This window comes from Trichosurus vulpecula, chromosome 7 (genome assembly GCF_011100635.1).
Source record: "Trichosurus vulpecula isolate mTriVul1 chromosome 7, mTriVul1.pri, whole genome shotgun sequence".
Taxonomy (NCBI): Eukaryota; Metazoa; Chordata; class Mammalia; order Diprotodontia; family Phalangeridae; genus Trichosurus; species Trichosurus vulpecula.
Genome location: NC_050579.1, coordinates 168,565,238 through 168,583,570, shown reverse-complemented (window position 1 = coordinate 168,583,570; position 18,333 = coordinate 168,565,238).

Here is an 18,333-nt window from a genome sequence, read left to right as displayed (position 1 = left end):
TAATGTGTTAGAAAACTCCAGTTTAAATGAATGAATATTATTGTTTATTTTAATATTAATGTAGCATTCCTGAATGCTACTTGCAGGTATCTAGTGCCTATTTAATTTTTCTTGACTATGCTTATTTATTATAGATGTTTTATTTTTCTTTCTCATTTGGGGGAAGGAGATGAGAAAGGGAAAAATAAATACCTGTTAATAGAAAAGTTTTGGTTCCAATAAAATAAGAGCTAAAACACAAAGTTGAAGAGGAATTATGACCTCTGTTAGTAGAAGTACCTAGAAATAACAGATCATTGAAGTATTGAAGAAAAATAACTTTTAAAAAGGTAAAGAATTTAGCGAGTTTGCCAGTACCGTTATACAAACATCAAGTACCTATAGTGTAGAAGGCACTTTGCTGATCACTGGTTATGCAAAGATGTGTGTGTGTGTGTGTGTGTACATGTGTGCCCACCTGTGTGGGTGTGTTTGAGTATAAATAATACATCAAGGATCTGTGAACTCCCTCCACAGATGAAGACCACATTCCCTCTATAAATTACTATGAGGCCTAGAGACTAGCTTGATGCCCAGAGAGATTAAGTGACTTTGCCTATGGTCACAGAGCTAGTGTCAGAGGTAAGATTTGAATTGGTCTTTTTGTTCCCCGGTCCAACACTCTATTCACTGTGACACGTTGTCTTTCTGTGTCATGTCCATTACCTGAAGTTGGGAGTTTCTGCACTAAAATTCTACCCTTGAAACTTACAAGCTACATGACCATTGGCAAGTAGCTTAACCCCTCTGAGTTTCAGGAAACCCCCTAAGATTAATCTTCTCAATGACAAATGGATTGTGACATATTTTGAGGAAAGGAGCCCCCATACCAGTGAAATCATGGACCCTTGTGTATTGTATATATAATAATAGTAACTAACTTTTGTATAGCATTTACTATGGGCAGTTGGGTGGTACAGCGGATAGAGCACCAGACTTGGAGTCAGGAAGTGTCCCTGGGCAAGTCACTTAAGCCTGTTTGCCTCAGTTTCTTCATCTGTAAAATAAGCTGGAGAAGGAAAACCACTCCAGCATCTTTTCCAAGAAAACCCCAAAATGGAGTCACAAAGCGTTGGATACCACTGAACAGGTACTATGTGCCAGGCGCTATGCTAAGCACTTTAAAATCATTATCTCATTTATCCTCCCAATGACGCTGGTAGGTAGGTGCTATTGTGGAAGATGAAGAAACTGAGTTAAACAGAGGTTATGACTTGCCCAGGTTCACACAGCTAGTAAGTTTCTAAGCTCAGATTTGAACTTAGATCTTCCTGACTCCAGACCCAGAGCTCTATCCACTGTACCACCTAGCTGCCTGTATTTAATACTAATCTTGCCTTCAAGGGTCTTATCATCTAAAAGTTGGGAAAGTTATACCCACAAATAATTATGACACAAGGTAGCATGAGATAAGTGCAAGGAAGAGGCTAGGGCAAAGTTCTGTAGAAAATTTGAGAAGATAGAGATTGCTTTCATCTTAGGAAGTCAAGGATGACTTCACTGAATATGTGGTTCTTGAGTTGGGCTTTGAAGAAAAGAAAGTACTTCAACAGATAGGGTGTTGAGTATGGCCCTATTTAGACATGGACAAAGGAACATAGGAAGGAGGAGTTCAAGAAAAGGTGATGGAGACTAATTTAGTATATCTGGACTATAGAATGCACAAAGGGGAGTAGTATATGATTTGAAGTTAAGCTAGAGCCAAATTCTTGAGGGTCTTAAATGCCTGGATAAGGACTTGATGCTTAATTTAGTAATGAATAGGAGATGACTAAAGGTTTTGAGAAGAGGGATGATGTAACTGTTGTCTAAACTTTCAATTGACTACTAGCATGTGTGAAAAAATAAGGAATGTCATGAGACTAAAGCCCTGTAATTGTACAGAAGGAAAAACATTTCTGCATGGGAAAACCTTATAAGAAGAAAAGACTCGAAGTCAAAAGGGGCTTGGGAGGTCACTTAGTTCAATTCATTTCAGTGTAATGGAGCTCTAGTCACCTAATAACTGGAGGAATGTAGGTGATGGAATTAGAGAAGGGATACTCTGTTTCACTCAACTACTTAATATCAGTTAACAAAGGGATATTTATATTCATTACCTTCACTTTCTCCTCCTACTCACTACTCAGCCCCTTGTAATCAGGCTTCTCCCTATATAACTCAATTTAATTATCTCTTTATTGCTAAATTAACTGGCTTTTTCTCAGTCTTTATCCTTCTTGACCTCTCTGCAGTGTTCGACATTGTTATTGGTTTCTCCTTCTGTACACTCTCTCCTCCCTTGGTTTTCTTTTGACAGATGTTTCTTGGTCAAGTCTGAGGGTTCTCCATCCATGTCCCACCCTTTAGCAACTGTACACAGGTTATGAGTAGAAGGAGAATCAATCCACAGAATGTATGTGCTTTTAGCAATAAGTAGTTGAAGGGAATTTGGGAAGTAAAAGGGATAGAATAGCAAAGAAAAATTCAAATGAAAGAAAGGCAACTTGAGTGAGAGATGGCACTAATCTGGAGAGAATCTTCATAAATATTTAGAAAAGGAAAAGGTTATTATATAAAAGGATTCAAGATGTACTAGGTATTTAAGGAGTAAATCAATCATTGACCAGGTAAACTGAAACATAATCATAAAGAATCTCGTAATAGGACAGAAATCAATATCTAAACTTCAAAATTAATGAGCCTCAAACCCCAACTAAGGTTGAGTAATTAATTGCCAAAAGTGCTTTCACATAAAACCTCAGTAATATTGTCATGACTGACCCACTCATTTAAGCATATATGGATAATGCCAGTTGAAAAATACACATTTTGCAATGTAATATCCCCATAGCCACAAAGGGCAATTCATTTTAAAAAAGGTAAGATTCTGTTTGCTTTGTGGCTGGTCTAATTCTGTCCTCTCAGTTCCTGGCAACAAAAAAGTTATTCATTCCTGAAAAACACTATTATCCTATTCTTTACCTGGGGTTACTTAATGTGCTTGATATACTACATTCTTCATAGAGTGTGAAACTTGTATTTCTGCAAGGAGAAAATAATGGGCAAAGAGTAATGTTTTTTACACTTAACTCTATTCTTCACTTACTTCAAAGACAGAATTTCCTGTATCTCTGAACTATTGTGCTAAATTGGATCTTTTCTATATAGATAGGAGCCCTGTGAAGGATTACATTTGACATACGCCAGATTGACAGGTGTCTAAAAGTACAAACATTTTAATTTCATCTCTTTAGCAATATATTAATAATTCATTCATTTAACAAAAATGGGAAAATAACTGTACTCAAGTCTTTAAATGGATTCATTATTTCTCTCATGTGCATATTTCCTCCAGTGATGCAGATGGCAAACCCTATGTCTGACAACTTTCTTCCATGTCCTCCATAAACCCACCACAAAGGGTCCACTCAATATTATTGGAGTCTTGACATTATGTGGAGCATGCAGGCTATCCATTGGTTATTCCTTGATATCATTGTATGAATGTCTCATCTTTTTTCCTGGTCTTATATTTCTCTGATAACACCTTATACATTACTTGTCCAGAACAATTCCTTTTCTATAGTATAATAGCTTTTTTCTTTATATGTGAATAATTGTTTAAATTACCAGTATTTTATGAAACAATAGGCTTAACAGTAGGCATTTTAAAGCCAGGATGGCTCTAGGTAGGCATTTGGTAGCAGTACTAATTGAGGCTTTTATGGAGGTGACCAACTCAGGCTTGCCCTGCTCTTGCTCCCAGATTACTCTTCTTTTTGTCCTTCAGTCATCAAAACTCCTATTCTCTTAATATATCCCAGGGAGATCTTAGAAAGCTAGCTAGTTCATTATAAGGAGTAAATAGCTAATATTCTCCCAAGTCTTTCCAGAGGTATTTGACTGTAAGCCCCAATGAATTTCAAACTGGCATAACTTTGAGTGGTGTGACAGTTTGTAAGGGTATTTTTGATGCATAAGTAAGGGGGAGAATTTTCTTAATTTATACTAGTTAGGCTGATTTCAGTTGTGAATGGAGAGAGGGAGGGGTAGAGGGAAAAAGAGAGGGGGAGAGAAAAAGAGAGAGAGAGAGAGAGAGAGAGAGAGAGAGAGAGAGAGAGAGAGAGAGAGAGAGAGAACATTTAGTATAACCCATAACTGAATAAGAATTTTACTCAACTACAACTACAGCATCAGCCCCACTTCTACCCGATTCTGATGAGCGCCTCTTTTCCTCCAGAGATATTCAACCTTATGGGACTACTATTTGAGAATCTTAAAGGCTTTCCTGGGATTTGATAATATATTCAGGGGCTTGGGTATAATCAGAGAAGTTCCTGGATCAACCTTACGAATTTATTTTATTTTGGGGGGGACTTTGATTGAATCTTTCTATGTAGGGCATTTGCATGCTCACTGACAACCTTGAGAGAGCTGGGAATATCTACTGGAACATAACAAGCAGCTTTTATCACTGACTTAGGACATTTTTTCCCTCTCTCTCTCTCCACCCCACCCCCTCCTTTCCTGAGTAGAGGTCTATGGCTAGAGAACCAAGAAGGGATTTTGGTCCCTGTGGGGTGCTTGCCCATTGGCATCATTCTCCCCCTACCATTCCTGCAAAGCCCCAGGGATAGCAGCAATGAGGAAGGTGGTGCAATATTAAGTGTTCCTAGACCTAGAATACCTGGTATCTGAGTGTCTGGACACAATCCTTAAATGACAATGGCAGAGGCATCTATGCTTTCAACAATATGACAGTTACTGAGAAGGGAGCTATGTGGTCTGAGTGGAAGGAGTTCCTGAACCTCAGCTTTCTGGCTATAAGAGAGGGAGGAGATGCTAGTGTAAGGTTAATGGGGAATAAGATCTTCCCCACCCATCAATAGGCCTCATGTGGGGCTCATTAAGGGAAGCTTGCTTGCTTGTAGGAAGGCTTACACACCTTTTGCTAATTTCTAATTAGGCACTGAATTAAGAGGGTTCTGGCTCTGAGCCAATTAGCTGAAAGAGTATATATTCTGAGAGGTGAGCTTTTGCTTAGGGGCTTGCTTACAAGAAGGATCTTGTGATTCCCTGGTCGAGACTCTGAGTGGCCATATGTTCAGAGCTCCCCAACTACTCAGAGGTAAAGGCTCTCTCAATTCAATGGTAAATGTAAAGTATATATAGTAATACTGCTTTGACTCAGGCAGTAGATCCCTGTCTGTTGGTCTTTATTTCTCTGCTCTGTATTTTGTGTAATTAAAGCAGATTGTTGACCCCAGGAACAGCTGTCTTTCTTAGTAAAGCAGATAAAGAATCTGCACTAGCAGCTATCCTGGGTGTGCCAGTGTGGTTGCCATTACAGCTGGAAGATAAGATCCTGTAATCCCCCCTTCTGGAGAGAGAAGGGGAATTCTAGGGCAGGGTTAGCCTAGGAATTTGAGTTGCCTCCCAAGCATCTCTGAGCTGGCCAATTATGAGACTCTGCTTTCCAGAAAGAAGAGAATTTCTAGGCTGTGCCTCTTGGAGAGAGAAGAGGATTGTGCCTCCAAAGGTCAAGGAGAGGCAGGGAATTTGTAATGGTAATCAGTGCAGTGCTTTTTGTTTTCTTCTCTTAAGTGCCTTTAATGATTCTAGCTTTTCAAATGTAATGGCAAGAAAAATGGGACTTTTCACTGTTCTTTGTTTGAATGGGGCAGGTACAGTGGGATCCTGTCTTGGAATGTTTCTCAGCACTAAGACAATCAGGAGTCATTGACTTGTATATGGTGGTACTAGGGATTAACTTTCCCATACCCTAAAAGGGATTTTTCACTGTTCTTTATGTGAGTGCTTTTCAGCACTGAGGTAATCAAGTGTCCCAGGGCCCTGAGATGGGTATATAAGATCCAAGGTTGGCATTTGACTTTTGGGGCACACTTATGGAAAGAGTGTTGAGATTCTGGGCAAGCCATAATTGCCCCCCGGCTTGTAAACCCAGATATTGATGCTTTCCTGCTAACTATGAATTGTGATTTGGTCTGTTTATATTGTGTATGTTTGAAATTTGTATTTGCTCTGAAGCTCAGGTTGCTGTCTTTTCCTCCTGAACTAAGTGAATGATATTTGTATGTTGGATTAAAGTAAGATTGTTAGCCCCTTAATGCCACCTTTCTTAGTAAATCAGATCAAAGAACCTGTGCTGGCAGCTCTTGTTGGTGATCTTATTGGGTCTTACACCCCTCAACAGCTGCTAGCTGAATTGTTGTTACAGAAGTCTAAGCTATGGCATGGGAGGAGTAAAAGACTTGGACTTTGCCTTCTTCTGTTATTGAATTATTTAGACAATTGCAGGTGCAATGGGAAAGGGAGATTGCCTCTGTATGAACTCCAAGTTCATTTTCCTTTTGAGGAGAGTCCAAGTCCTCAGGGTAGTACTATCAAGCTGGTGGATCTCTGGGGTGAAAGAGAGACTCACCAGAATATTTCCAGGGCTAGTGGGGTAGTGAGAAATGTTGCCTGACAGTAACTCAACATTTGTTTCTCTTTCAAGGAATTCAGGTTATGTTCAAATTATATTCTGAGTTTTTCCACAGGGAAAAGGAGAGATATCAGACCTAGTCTAGGTAAGCCTAGAGCTTGAGGCACTTGGTTACATGTATATGAGTAAATACAGATTCTTCTACTAAAATCCAACTTTGATGCCTTCATTGTGGCATGGATATAACTCTGGTTTCTTGAAGGCTGTGCCAGCGGAACACAAGCCCTGGCAACTCCCAATAAGCTAGAAAGCCTTGAAATGTGTCTGTAATAGACTGTATCTATCATTTGAAGAACAGCTAAGCTTGGAAAGGTTCATAATTAGAACTTTGGCTTTTAGGGGATTCTCTGCTGGTTTACCATAGTAACTCATGAAAACAGCCTACTACGGAGAGGTTGTTATCTTTGTTGGTGAAGGATGTAGCCACTCCAACAAAAGTATGGGTCTTTGAACTACTGAAGAAGTAAATATGCATTAGATTAACTTAGTGGTTAATTTTATTTTACTGCAAAACTAATAGACTTGGCCTTCACAGTTTGATTTTCCTATAGCGTAGTCATCCACTTTCAACTTAAAAAAAAATGAGAGGACGAGTAATTATAACTACGAACTAGGAACATGAATTGGTTGCAAATTAACTGGACAAAAATATTGAATTAACTTTAAAGGTATTTTTTTTTGAGTAGTTTCTTCATATTGAAGCCCTCAGGAAAGGGTAATGGTAAAGTCTTCCCCAGGATGATGAAATATTTTTCATTCTTTACCTATTAAACATTTTCAATGTTACATATTAAGTACTTAATAATTAAATAGTACTATATTAAAGAGCTATAATAACCCTAACTTTTGCACTTCCTGACTCTTTTTTCTGTTTAAATTTTTCATTATAATAATGCTTCTTATAATTATTTTATAATTTAATAATTAAATAAAAGTTCCGTACACCAGTAACATTGTTGTACCAATTTATTTTTGTTTAATTAATTTTTCTCATTTCCTTTGGAGGACAAACAGCTGCTTCTGTGTCAGTGCTGCATTTCTGGAAATGTGTTTGTGCTTGAAAGTCAAAGCATTTCTCAGTTACCCCTGAAACAGAACAGTTGCAATGGGACCCCTGTAATAGAATAGGTAATTATGACTTACTGTCAGTGGAATCTTTGTCTTCATCAGTATTCAAAGGTAAATAGAGAGAAACAAGTTAAGCAAAACAGAATCAGGTATCTGCCTGTGAAAGTAAAAGGGAAGGCACCATCTATGCATTCTTTTGTTTATGGATGGGGGGAAAACAACAGCACTTTAGAGCATGTGTAATCAGAACCTTTGGAAGGAGTGAGGAATCAGTCAAGTAGAGAGAAGAATCAACTAAATACACAAATTGCTTCTCCTTAGTGTGTCATGGATACCTTTACTGAAAGCAGCTGCTGGCACTTCCCCTCTGTCTTTCCTATTAATTAATTTCTTATTAAATAATTTCCTATTAATGCTAATTTGCATATCCCAGCCCAGTGTCCCAAGAACAAAGCAGAGAATAGGGAGAAGAGCAAGACAGAGTGGAGAAGTATATTGACTCAGTGGGAAAAACCCTACCCAGAACCTGGAAGAGGTGGGAATATTTATGAAAATTCATCATAATTTATTTAGGAGTGGGAAATGGCAGCTATTTGAAGAAGCACTCTTTTGTTTTTATAAAATCAGAAATATATTTATAAATACATATATTTATAAATTTATATATAAATAAATATATTTATAAAATTAGAATATAACTTGAACATAACCAGTTGTTTTTCAGTCTCGTCCAACTTGGTAAAGTAGGGCTTGGTATAAAGAACAGACTTAGCTTATCTGGAAAATTGGGAGAAACTGCTACTGGAATTTAGATTCTCTCTAAAAGAAGAGTGCCATATTAGGAATCTTTCTATGTCACATATGGTGAGACTCCAAATATGTAATAGACTGGCCAATTAGACAAGTTCTTTTTATTCATATGCAAGAGTGCCTCTGCTACTATTCCCATGTGGACTTTTGTACATGCACACTCATAACTGTTGCTATTTAATCTTCCCTAAACCTCACAGGGGAGGGGGGGAAATAGCCAGTTTTCCCCTAGCAGATCTCCCAAACTAGGACATATAACTGGGAAAATCCGAGAAAGAGAATCTCTCTAAGGAGTCTCTGAAAACATGAAGGCTCAATTTTATACCAGATGAAGCCCCACATATAGTAAATAATCTGGAGTGGGGTTGAATATCTCTTCCTATCAGGGTTCTAGCAGTCACCCAGATGTGTTGGGGGCTGTCTCTTCTCTAATGCTGTCACTTCAAGAAGCAATTTCACTGTGGTCTCCTCTCTGTTTACCACCAGAGACCAGGAGTTGAATTTAACCAGTTAACATCAATTAGCTTTTGCAAAGGGATATTTACTTAGAAGATATAGCAAGAATGAAAATATAAACATTTCCCCAATCCTAACACTTTAGGGATCACTGTCCTTTACATCACTTCATTTTCTACACCATCAAGTCTATGTCCAAATATGGCACTTGTTGGATGAACCTTTGCTCAGCTACTGCTAGACTGGTTCTTGTAGGTCTGTTCCTCAAGGTGTCCAAGTTGAACTGGTTGACTGTCATAACTAGCCTGGGCTCCACTCCTAGATATTTGGATAGCTTGCTCTGCAGAACCTCTAATCCTTCATCTAAAATGAAGAAAACACAGAGGCAAAGAAGCAAGGTCCATGTTGAGCCATGTGTTGGCCTCAAATAGACAGGACCAAGACCTCTTCCCTCACAGCATCATTTCTCTTCTCTCACCAGAATGACACCTGGGAAGAAGTCAGCCAAAGAGAAGAATATAGTTCTGCCCAACTAGTGCCTATTGAAAATATCTCCAGTTTGGCTACTCAGCAAAAGAAGTTTCTCTTAACCATATGGCTAGTAGACCAGAATAATTTGTGAGTGTCTGCACATGATCCAAAGTCCACATGGGGACTCTCTCAGAGGCACTCTACATAGCTCATAAATAAAGACTGGGCTCATTGGCCAGTCCCCTATTATACATGCTTTTTGATGGGCAGGGTGAAAATGGGGCATAATAGTGAAATAGATGTCAAGGAGGGCTAATGGAAGGGTCCATGTGCTCTGACTTTTTGCTAAAAAGAACATGTTCAATTCAATCCCTTTCTACAATATTTTGCATAACAATGTTTCTCAAATTGTCAGGAAGTTGAATTTGGTCTCTTCCCCCAATCCCTTACACTGCATGGATTTGTTCATGCAGTTTCCTTGCTTCTTTTACCTCAAGTTCTTTGGATAAGGTCCTGATAAGTTGGAGCTCTTTGTTTAATTATTTCAGCTGCCTGGGGAAACTTTTTCTTTGGCTGTGCACAGGAGGGAGATGAATAGCGTTAGGGAAGACAGGAAAGATTTTTTTTTCCTGGAAGAAATCATTTTTATGTCAGTGAAGAGATAAATGAAAAGATGTTTTTCCCCACCGTGATGCTCTGAAGCCTCCTTTAGCATTATGATTTAGGTTTTGAAAGTTAATTATGGCTATTCGTATAGAGCTTTGGAGTCAGAGAGGCTGTAATTTCTCCTCTTGCATGGGAGTTCCTACTCAATTTGAAAACATCCTCTGAGTCTGTGGTTTCAATTCACTTTCATTTACCACAGCATTCAACCATTTCAACTTGGGATCCTAATAGAAGCTTCTCCTTTTTTTAGAGAGACTTTATTCCTTATGCAGAATGGAGATGCCAGTAGCAACTTTCCCCAATTTGCCGATACCTTTCTGTAACGGCCTCATAATGCACTGACTAATGGTACTCAGCATTTTGAGTCCCTCAGAAGAAAGGCAGCCTATAAGTTCAAAGTGCCCTGATTACCATTACTAGCAAATTGCAGTAGTTTTCTTCAAAGGCCTTTACTAAAAAGATTAAGCAATCTTGTTATCCCTGTGAGGTAGATGATCCTCACTTTACGGATGAAGGAACTGAAATTAAATGATTTGCTCAAAGGCACAGAAAATATGCATGTTAGACCTTGTACTAAAATAAGGTGTTATTCAGAGAAGGAAAAGCTGAGAGGCCTTTTCTCAGACCACTAGTCCAGATCCTCCCCCTCTTTCCTGAGAAGAGAACATTGCCTATGGCATGGATGGACTGTCTGGGACAATCAGGCCTGATTTAAAAAAAAAAAAACGTGTTCTTTGGTGATCAATCTCAAGACTCTTTCAAGGTAATCCAACATCCCAACAAAGTCCCAAATGATTGGTGTCAGTGTCTTTAGGTGACAAATTGCTAAAATTTCTCCCTGTTAGTCATCTAGGTGGTTGACACTACACTAAATGTCATCTCAAGGTTAGAAATTCTTGTAAATCAGTGAATGATGTTGCAACAGAGGTTTTGGACAAAGAGCAAAGCTCTTACCCCCTGACATTTGAATGCTCCTCATGCTGGGTGACTCAGGTTTGCAAAAAGCATTGAAATCGTTCATTAATTAGCAAGATTGGGCACCTGTAAATAAATGATGATTCATTATTAAACTCTAGAGGAAAACCATTTTGATTTTACTGATTTATTTTGAATAATTTAGCAACATATTTATCCTCATTCTCCCCCTACTCCTTCCTCACAAGAGCCCATTGTTCAGAGAAACACTTTGCATTTTTTAGAGCCTTTTCAAAAGATTACTGTTGAAAAAGAAGAATGCCATAATTTTATGCTTCAGTTACATTAATAATCATTACTGGCACTGTTCTAACCTGGTAACTTTGACAGTTACAGTCTACAGCAAGAATCTATGTCTCAGATGATATGGTGCAAGCCTACCTCTCATACCCCTTAATGATCCTGGCATAACTAATATGCAATGACATTTAAGGAGCACTCATTTAAAACCGTTCATATTCATTTGGAAAAATATTAATCTGTGGCATATTCACCAGCAAGGTTTGCAGTTGAAAAATGATTAACCCCTTCCTAGCTAATATTTAAGAAGCATGTTAGAAAATTTGTTGCATTGACATTCAACCTATACATCTTCTAGGAGGGGAAAGTATCTATGTGAGGGCTATGTTAAATCCAAATTTTCTTCCTGATAATTGTTAGCTTTTGACGATATGTATACATTAGAATTGAAGTTCATAAAAACTTTTAGTCATCTAATTAAGATAGAGCCACCTATAATGCATTTCCACTAATGTTTCCTTAAAATGCAATTTTGTTTCATGGAGTGTGACATTTATTTCCAAGATGGATATGAGTTAAACTTTTCTGTGGTGGTATGATATCATTATTGGAGAATGTGACCAAGTCTATTACAGTATTGATTTTGGTGTTGGTCACACGTTTACCTAGAATACTTGGGGTTATTTTAGGGCTTAACTGGAGAAGTATCATTAGAAGGATTTTTGTATATGTGTATGTGTTGCTAATAATAACATATGTATATATGCTGTTTTGTGATTTATAAAATGCTTTCAATATATTTTTTGATCTGGAGTCTCTGGTTAATGAACCTAGAATATTAGAACATAGGTTATTTAAAGGGCCTCTCCTTAGAGGACCTTGTCTTCTATTCATTGGTTGAATTATATTGAGTAAAATATATCCTACTTCTACAGGTTCCTCCATCCTGAAAGTGGAGAACAAACCTGTTAGAAAACTGCCCTGGGAATAGGAAATTTGCAAAAGTAAAGATCATGAACCAAAATGACAGAATAATAAAGGGACTTGTAATTGAAAGAAACACTGGTAGAAAAGGAGTCCAAATGTACATTTGGCCAAGATGATTCTATTATAAGATGTGGATTTCTACAGTATTAGTATGCATAAGTATGCCAGTTACTGATTTTAATCACTAAATATCTTTCACTGATTTTAAAGTACTGAATTTAAGGAGATTTTGTAGTCCACATGGCTCAAGATGGCTTAATTGTACTTTATTACTTATTGCATCATCATTGTTTTCCTCATGAAATTCTCGATGCATATGATAGATTTGCAGTTTCATGTGCAGTTATCTATTTTATCATACTATGTTATGGGAATGCTTGTTTTATTCCATAGATTAAAAATAAGATAAATTTTAAAAATTATATGAACCAAAGTGTACTTACACTTTGAGTTCTTGTTTATTCTTCCCTCCCTGTAATTCTTGGTGGGGGTGGGAGGATGGGGGTGGGGAGGGGATTAAGAACCTCAATTAAGTGTTCTGAGATTTTTTTCCCCTTCAAATCAAATAAATGCCTAATGTCAGGAAGACTATAAGGCTTTAAAGCCTATGCTTTCTTAGCTGTGCTACCTAGGAAATATTATAGACATAGGTCATTGGAATGTATGTGCCTTGAGAGCAGGAATTGTCTTTTCTTTCTTTCTTTTTTTGATTTATAGTATTTGTTTATTTCTTTTTTCCCCACTTAATGGTATTTTTTTCCAATTACATGTAGTTTTCAACATTCACTTTTATGAGATTTTGAGTTCCAATTTTTTTTTCCTCCCTCTTTCCCTCATCTCCCCCTTCCATAAGATGGCAAGCAGTTTGATATGGGCTATACATGTACAATCATATTACACATATTTCCACATTAGTCATGTTGTGAAAGAAGAATCAGAACAAAAGGGAAAAAACACAGGAAAGGAAAAACAAAAAACAACAGTATGCTTTGATCTGCATTCAGAATCTGTAGTTCTTTCTCTGGATGTGGATACCATTTTCTATCATGAGTCTTTTGGAATTGTGTCAGATCATTGTATTGCTGAAAAGATCATTGCACAATGTGTTACTGTGTACAGTTTTCTCCTGATTCTGCTTACTTCACTCAGTATCAGTTCATGTAAGCCTTTCCAGGTTTTTCTGAAATCCTCCTGCTTATCATTTCTTATAGTGCAACAGTATTCCATTACATTCATATACCACCACTTGTCCAGCCATTCCCCACTTGATTGGCACCCCTCAATTTCCAATTTTTTTGCCACCACAAAAAGAGGTGCTATAAATATTTTTGTATACGTGGCCCCTTCCCCTTTTTTATGATCACTTTGGGATACAGATCTAGAAGTGGTATTGCTGGGTCAAAGGGTATACACAGTTTTACAGCTCTTTGGGCAGAGGGGAACTGCCTTTTCTTTTATTGTTTATTCCCAGTGCTTAGTGCAGTGCCTGGCCCATGGTAAGCACTTAATGAAGGCTTGACATTTGATTCATTGTCTAAGAAAGTGTACAGAAATATGTGTGTGCTTGGGTCTCCCCACCTACAAGAGTTAAAAGTATCTTTATTCATTCCTACAGGGTTTGCTTCCTATAAATTTGTTGGGAGAATATGTTTCAAGATATATGTATTTGAAATAACACACTAATTCACATGATATTCTTACACAACTTAATGTATTGATAGTGTATTCCACAGTAATTAGAGAAATGTCATTAGAAGAGTACAGAACCAGAATTCTCCAGATTCTATCAGAAATTTATACATAGTAGGCACTTAAATATCTGTTGAACTCAATGAGAGAAGTTGTCAGTTTGAACCAAAGAATTCACTGAGTTTAGTGTCACAATGACTTGACCCCAATACATTCGTGCCTGACCTCAATCTTTTCAACTCTAATGGCCATTTTTTTTCCAGCTCGTTTCAACCATATACCAACGTGGTCACACCTTAGATCATCCTGTGTCTCAGTATGCCACCTCCAAGGTACTGAATTTGAAATTTCATTTTATGGACACAATCTCTTATATTTTCATTCTCCCATTTTCTTACTGATGGTGAACCAGCTCTTACCTGCACCCTTACCTATTGGTAAAGTATTCTGCAAATCCTAAAGCACTACATAAATGTCAGACATTATTATCATCTCTGGTCATAAAACCCACCCCTATTCTGCCAATGCATTTTCCCCTGCTCTGCCTTTGTTTCCATATCCAGTCTTGATTCTGTGGTCTGCCACTTTTAATATTGCACTAGATACTATAATAGAATACACTTTGCCCAATATTCTGCCATTCCTAATGATTTGATGGACAAGTATTTTTCTGAGAAAAAAAGCCAGATGAAATTGCTAGGTACATGGGAATAGTGAAATTACTGGACTATTCACAAAAAAACATCATTATCAGAATTTATGAGAAATTTACTTGGTGGTAGTTCTGATTTCTGGAACATCTGTTTTCTCTGATCTTGTCCCAGGGCCCTGAGCATTAATGAATAAAGCCATGAAATCAAGCTGGTCCTTCCCACTACAATGCCATGGTGTGTAACCTAAACTATGACCTTGTTGATGCTGGCCAATCCTTCCACTCTACCTTTGTTAACTCCTTATCTCATCCCCCGCAGAGATTGTTCCAAACCTTTACTTACCTCTCACTTCAATGCCATCACCATCAATATCCCCCACACCACACTCAGTCCTGCCCCCTCCCACAGCGATATAGAATTCTACTTCACAGAGAAGACAGAGACCAGCAAGTATGAATTACCTCTATTCTCTCCTCCCTCCTTTCCTTATAATTTTTCAGCATCATTATCTACTAAGTCCCTCTTCCTTTTGATCACAAAAGAAGAGGCATCTCCTCACTAAAGGTAAATTTTCTACTTGTGCCTTTGGTTTCATTTCCTCCTGCTTCTTTTAGAACCCCAGCCTCTCCAAGACCAGTTAACACATACATTGCTTAGAGCTCTGCCCTGGGTCTCCCTCTTCCATTCATTTCAATTCAACAAACATTTATTAAGTGCTCATGGGTACTGTACTAGGTGCTAAGGGTACAAAAATATAAATGAAACTGTCCCTGGCCCCAAAAAGCTTTTATTCTCTGGAGGGGATATGACATGGAAGCAGACCAGTATGATACAATGTAGGAAGTAAAAAGGGATAGAAAGAGCTAAAAAGCGCTTTTGGAAAATTTGAGGCAGGAGAGAATACAAAAAACTGGGGAGATTAAAAGAAGGCCTCTCAGCGGAAACAATTCTTGAGCTTAGTGTTGAAGAATAAGGACTTTGAAAGGCAGAAATGCTTTTCAGGAATGGTAGCTGGGATGGGGAGGGTAATTCTCCTGTGGTTGGATAGAGGCCAGAAATGAAATGTTTTTTGGAGGATAGTTTGAAGTCTGGAGGGAAGTAATGTTAAATCATGTTAGAAAAGGTAAATGGATGGCTGACTTTAGATGGTCTTAAGTGTCAGGCTAAGAAGTTTATATTTTATCTTAGAGGAAATAGAAAGCCATTGAAGGATTTTGAGAGGATGGTCACTGGCTCACCCATCTTATCTCTCTACAGTCTCTCTTGGTGTTCTTATTCATGCCTTTGCCCATTAATTTCCACCTCTGAAATTTATACCTCCAGTATTGACTTCTCTGAGCTTCAGATATGTATCCTCATTTCCTGTGAAAGATCTCTACTTGTATGTTCATCCAGCATCTCCAAATCAACATGAGTCAACTGGGTGGCATATTGGATAGAATGCTAAGAATTGGAGTGGAAGATCTGGATCCAAATTCTCCCTTAGCTATTTATCAGCTGTGTGACCCTGGAAAATATTTCTTGAATTCATACTAGGTGGTGACTTGGACACATAAGAAAATCTAGCTCATCCACTTTTTTTCTGTCAGAATTGCTATTACATTTCTTGTCCCAAGGGAATGACTTGGGCATTAGGGAAAGTAAAACTCAATGTTTCCATCTGAGGCCGAGCCCCTGTCTCTTGTCCAGAGACCTAAGGAGATGAATCATCTTATAAAGAAGAGGGTGAGGGCTTCCTTGATCAGAGTGCTAGCCTGTGGACTCCTAAGGTCATTTGATAGTAGATTTAGAGCTTGAAGGGACACCCCCCACCCCATATCATCTTGGGTTGGGGGTGCCAAATCACTGAATCATTTAATTTGTTTCAACATATTTTTGAGAGCCTACTATGTATAAGACACTATGCTTGGTATGATGGAACTTACAAAACTGAATGAGGTACAATTCTGTCCTTCAGAGAGCTTCACTAGAGTAAGAATGACAAGAAAATCTTAGATCTGAAAGGAATTTTAGAGGCCATCTAGTACAATCTCCCTTGTTGGACTTCTTTTTACAAAATCACTAATCCTTTGGTTGCATATTTTCAGTGATGGAGAGATCAATACTTTTCAAGACAGCTCATTTAATTGTTATGCAGTCCTTTGCTACTTTGATGGATCTGTGGACTGTTCTAATTGCTACACAGAAGTCTTCCTTATATTGAAAGTTACCAATGATCTCTTAATTGCCTAATCTAATGACCTCTTTTTAATTCTCATCCTTCTTGATTTCTCTACAGCATTTGACACTGCTACCCATCCTCTACTCCTGGATGCTCTCTACTCTCTGGGTTTTTGTGGCACTGTTCACTCCTGGTTCTCTCTCCTCTTATCTTTCTGATTGTTTCTAAGATGTCTATATTGAATTATCATTTATGTTCTACTGGGGCATGACCTGGGAATACCCCAGGGCTCTGTCCAGGGCCCTCTTCTCTTTTTTTCCTCTATATTCTCCTGTTCATGACTTAATCAGGACTTACAGATTCAATTAACAGCTCTAGATGACTTACTGCTCTATATACCCATCTCTAATCTTTTTCAGGAGTTTCTGTACCATATCACCAACTGCCACCGTACATTTCTAACAAAATATCCTTTAGGTATCTCAGACTCAATACAGAGTGTTTCAAAACAATTCATTCTCTCTCTTCCCTCCTCCCCAGTTCTCTTCTCTTCAGCACTTCCCTTTTACTTTTAAGGAAAACACTATTCTCCCAGTCACTTTGGTGATTTTCTGTTCTTTTTCACTCCACATATCCAATCATCTGTCAAGTCTTGTTGTTTCTGTCTCCACATTTCCCCCATATATTCTCCATTTATACAGCCTCTACCCTAGGTGAGATCCTCATCACCTCTCACCTGGACTACTCTTACTTGTTGTCCCTACCTCAAAACTCTTTCTTCTCCAATTCACAGAGCCAGTAAACAACAGGGGCACTCTATTATCTCTGAGATCAATTATAAATTCTGTTTGGCATTTAAATCTCATTATCGTCACCATCCTCCTTTGTAGTACTTTAGGACGCTAGAGTATCTGTTAAAGTAAGGACACAAATTCTAGCTATTGTCTGACCATTACCAGGGAGATTTACCAGAAGGCAAAAGGGACTATTACCTTCCTGGAGCTGGACTCTATATTTTTTTTAATGTCACTCATGATTGCATTAGTTTTTTTTTTTAGTAGTTATATTAGATTGTGGATCTATGTTGAGGTCAACTAAAATTCCCCAATTTTTTTCACACAAATTGTTGAGTTAATTGTTGAGTTAATTCATATTATGTGCCACTTGTAAATCTTTTGATAGGAATTAAGCCTGGTATGCTTGAATGAAGTCTCTTTAGAATCCAAACCATTCTACCAAGAGGATAACAGGGCAGGCTCAAGGTACTGAGACATTTTCAGAACTGTAGCCTAGGTTAGCTAGGTAGATGAAGAGAGAGATAAAACATTATTAAGCACTTACTATGTGCCAGGCACTGCTTTAAGCACTGGGGATACAAATAACATGGAAGCATAGACCCTGGCAAGGTAAGCCAAAAGCTCATTTAGACCCAAGAGAACCAGGGTGAGGATGATGGCCAGGGCACAGAGAGAATGGTGAGGAGATGGCTGGCATAGTGGAAAAAACACTAGAGCAAGAGTCCAGTATTTACACTTTTATTTCACTAAACATATAGCACTTTGCTATAAATATGATAGGGGAAAATCAAAGTACATATAAGATATGATCCTTACCCTCATGGAGTTTAAAAT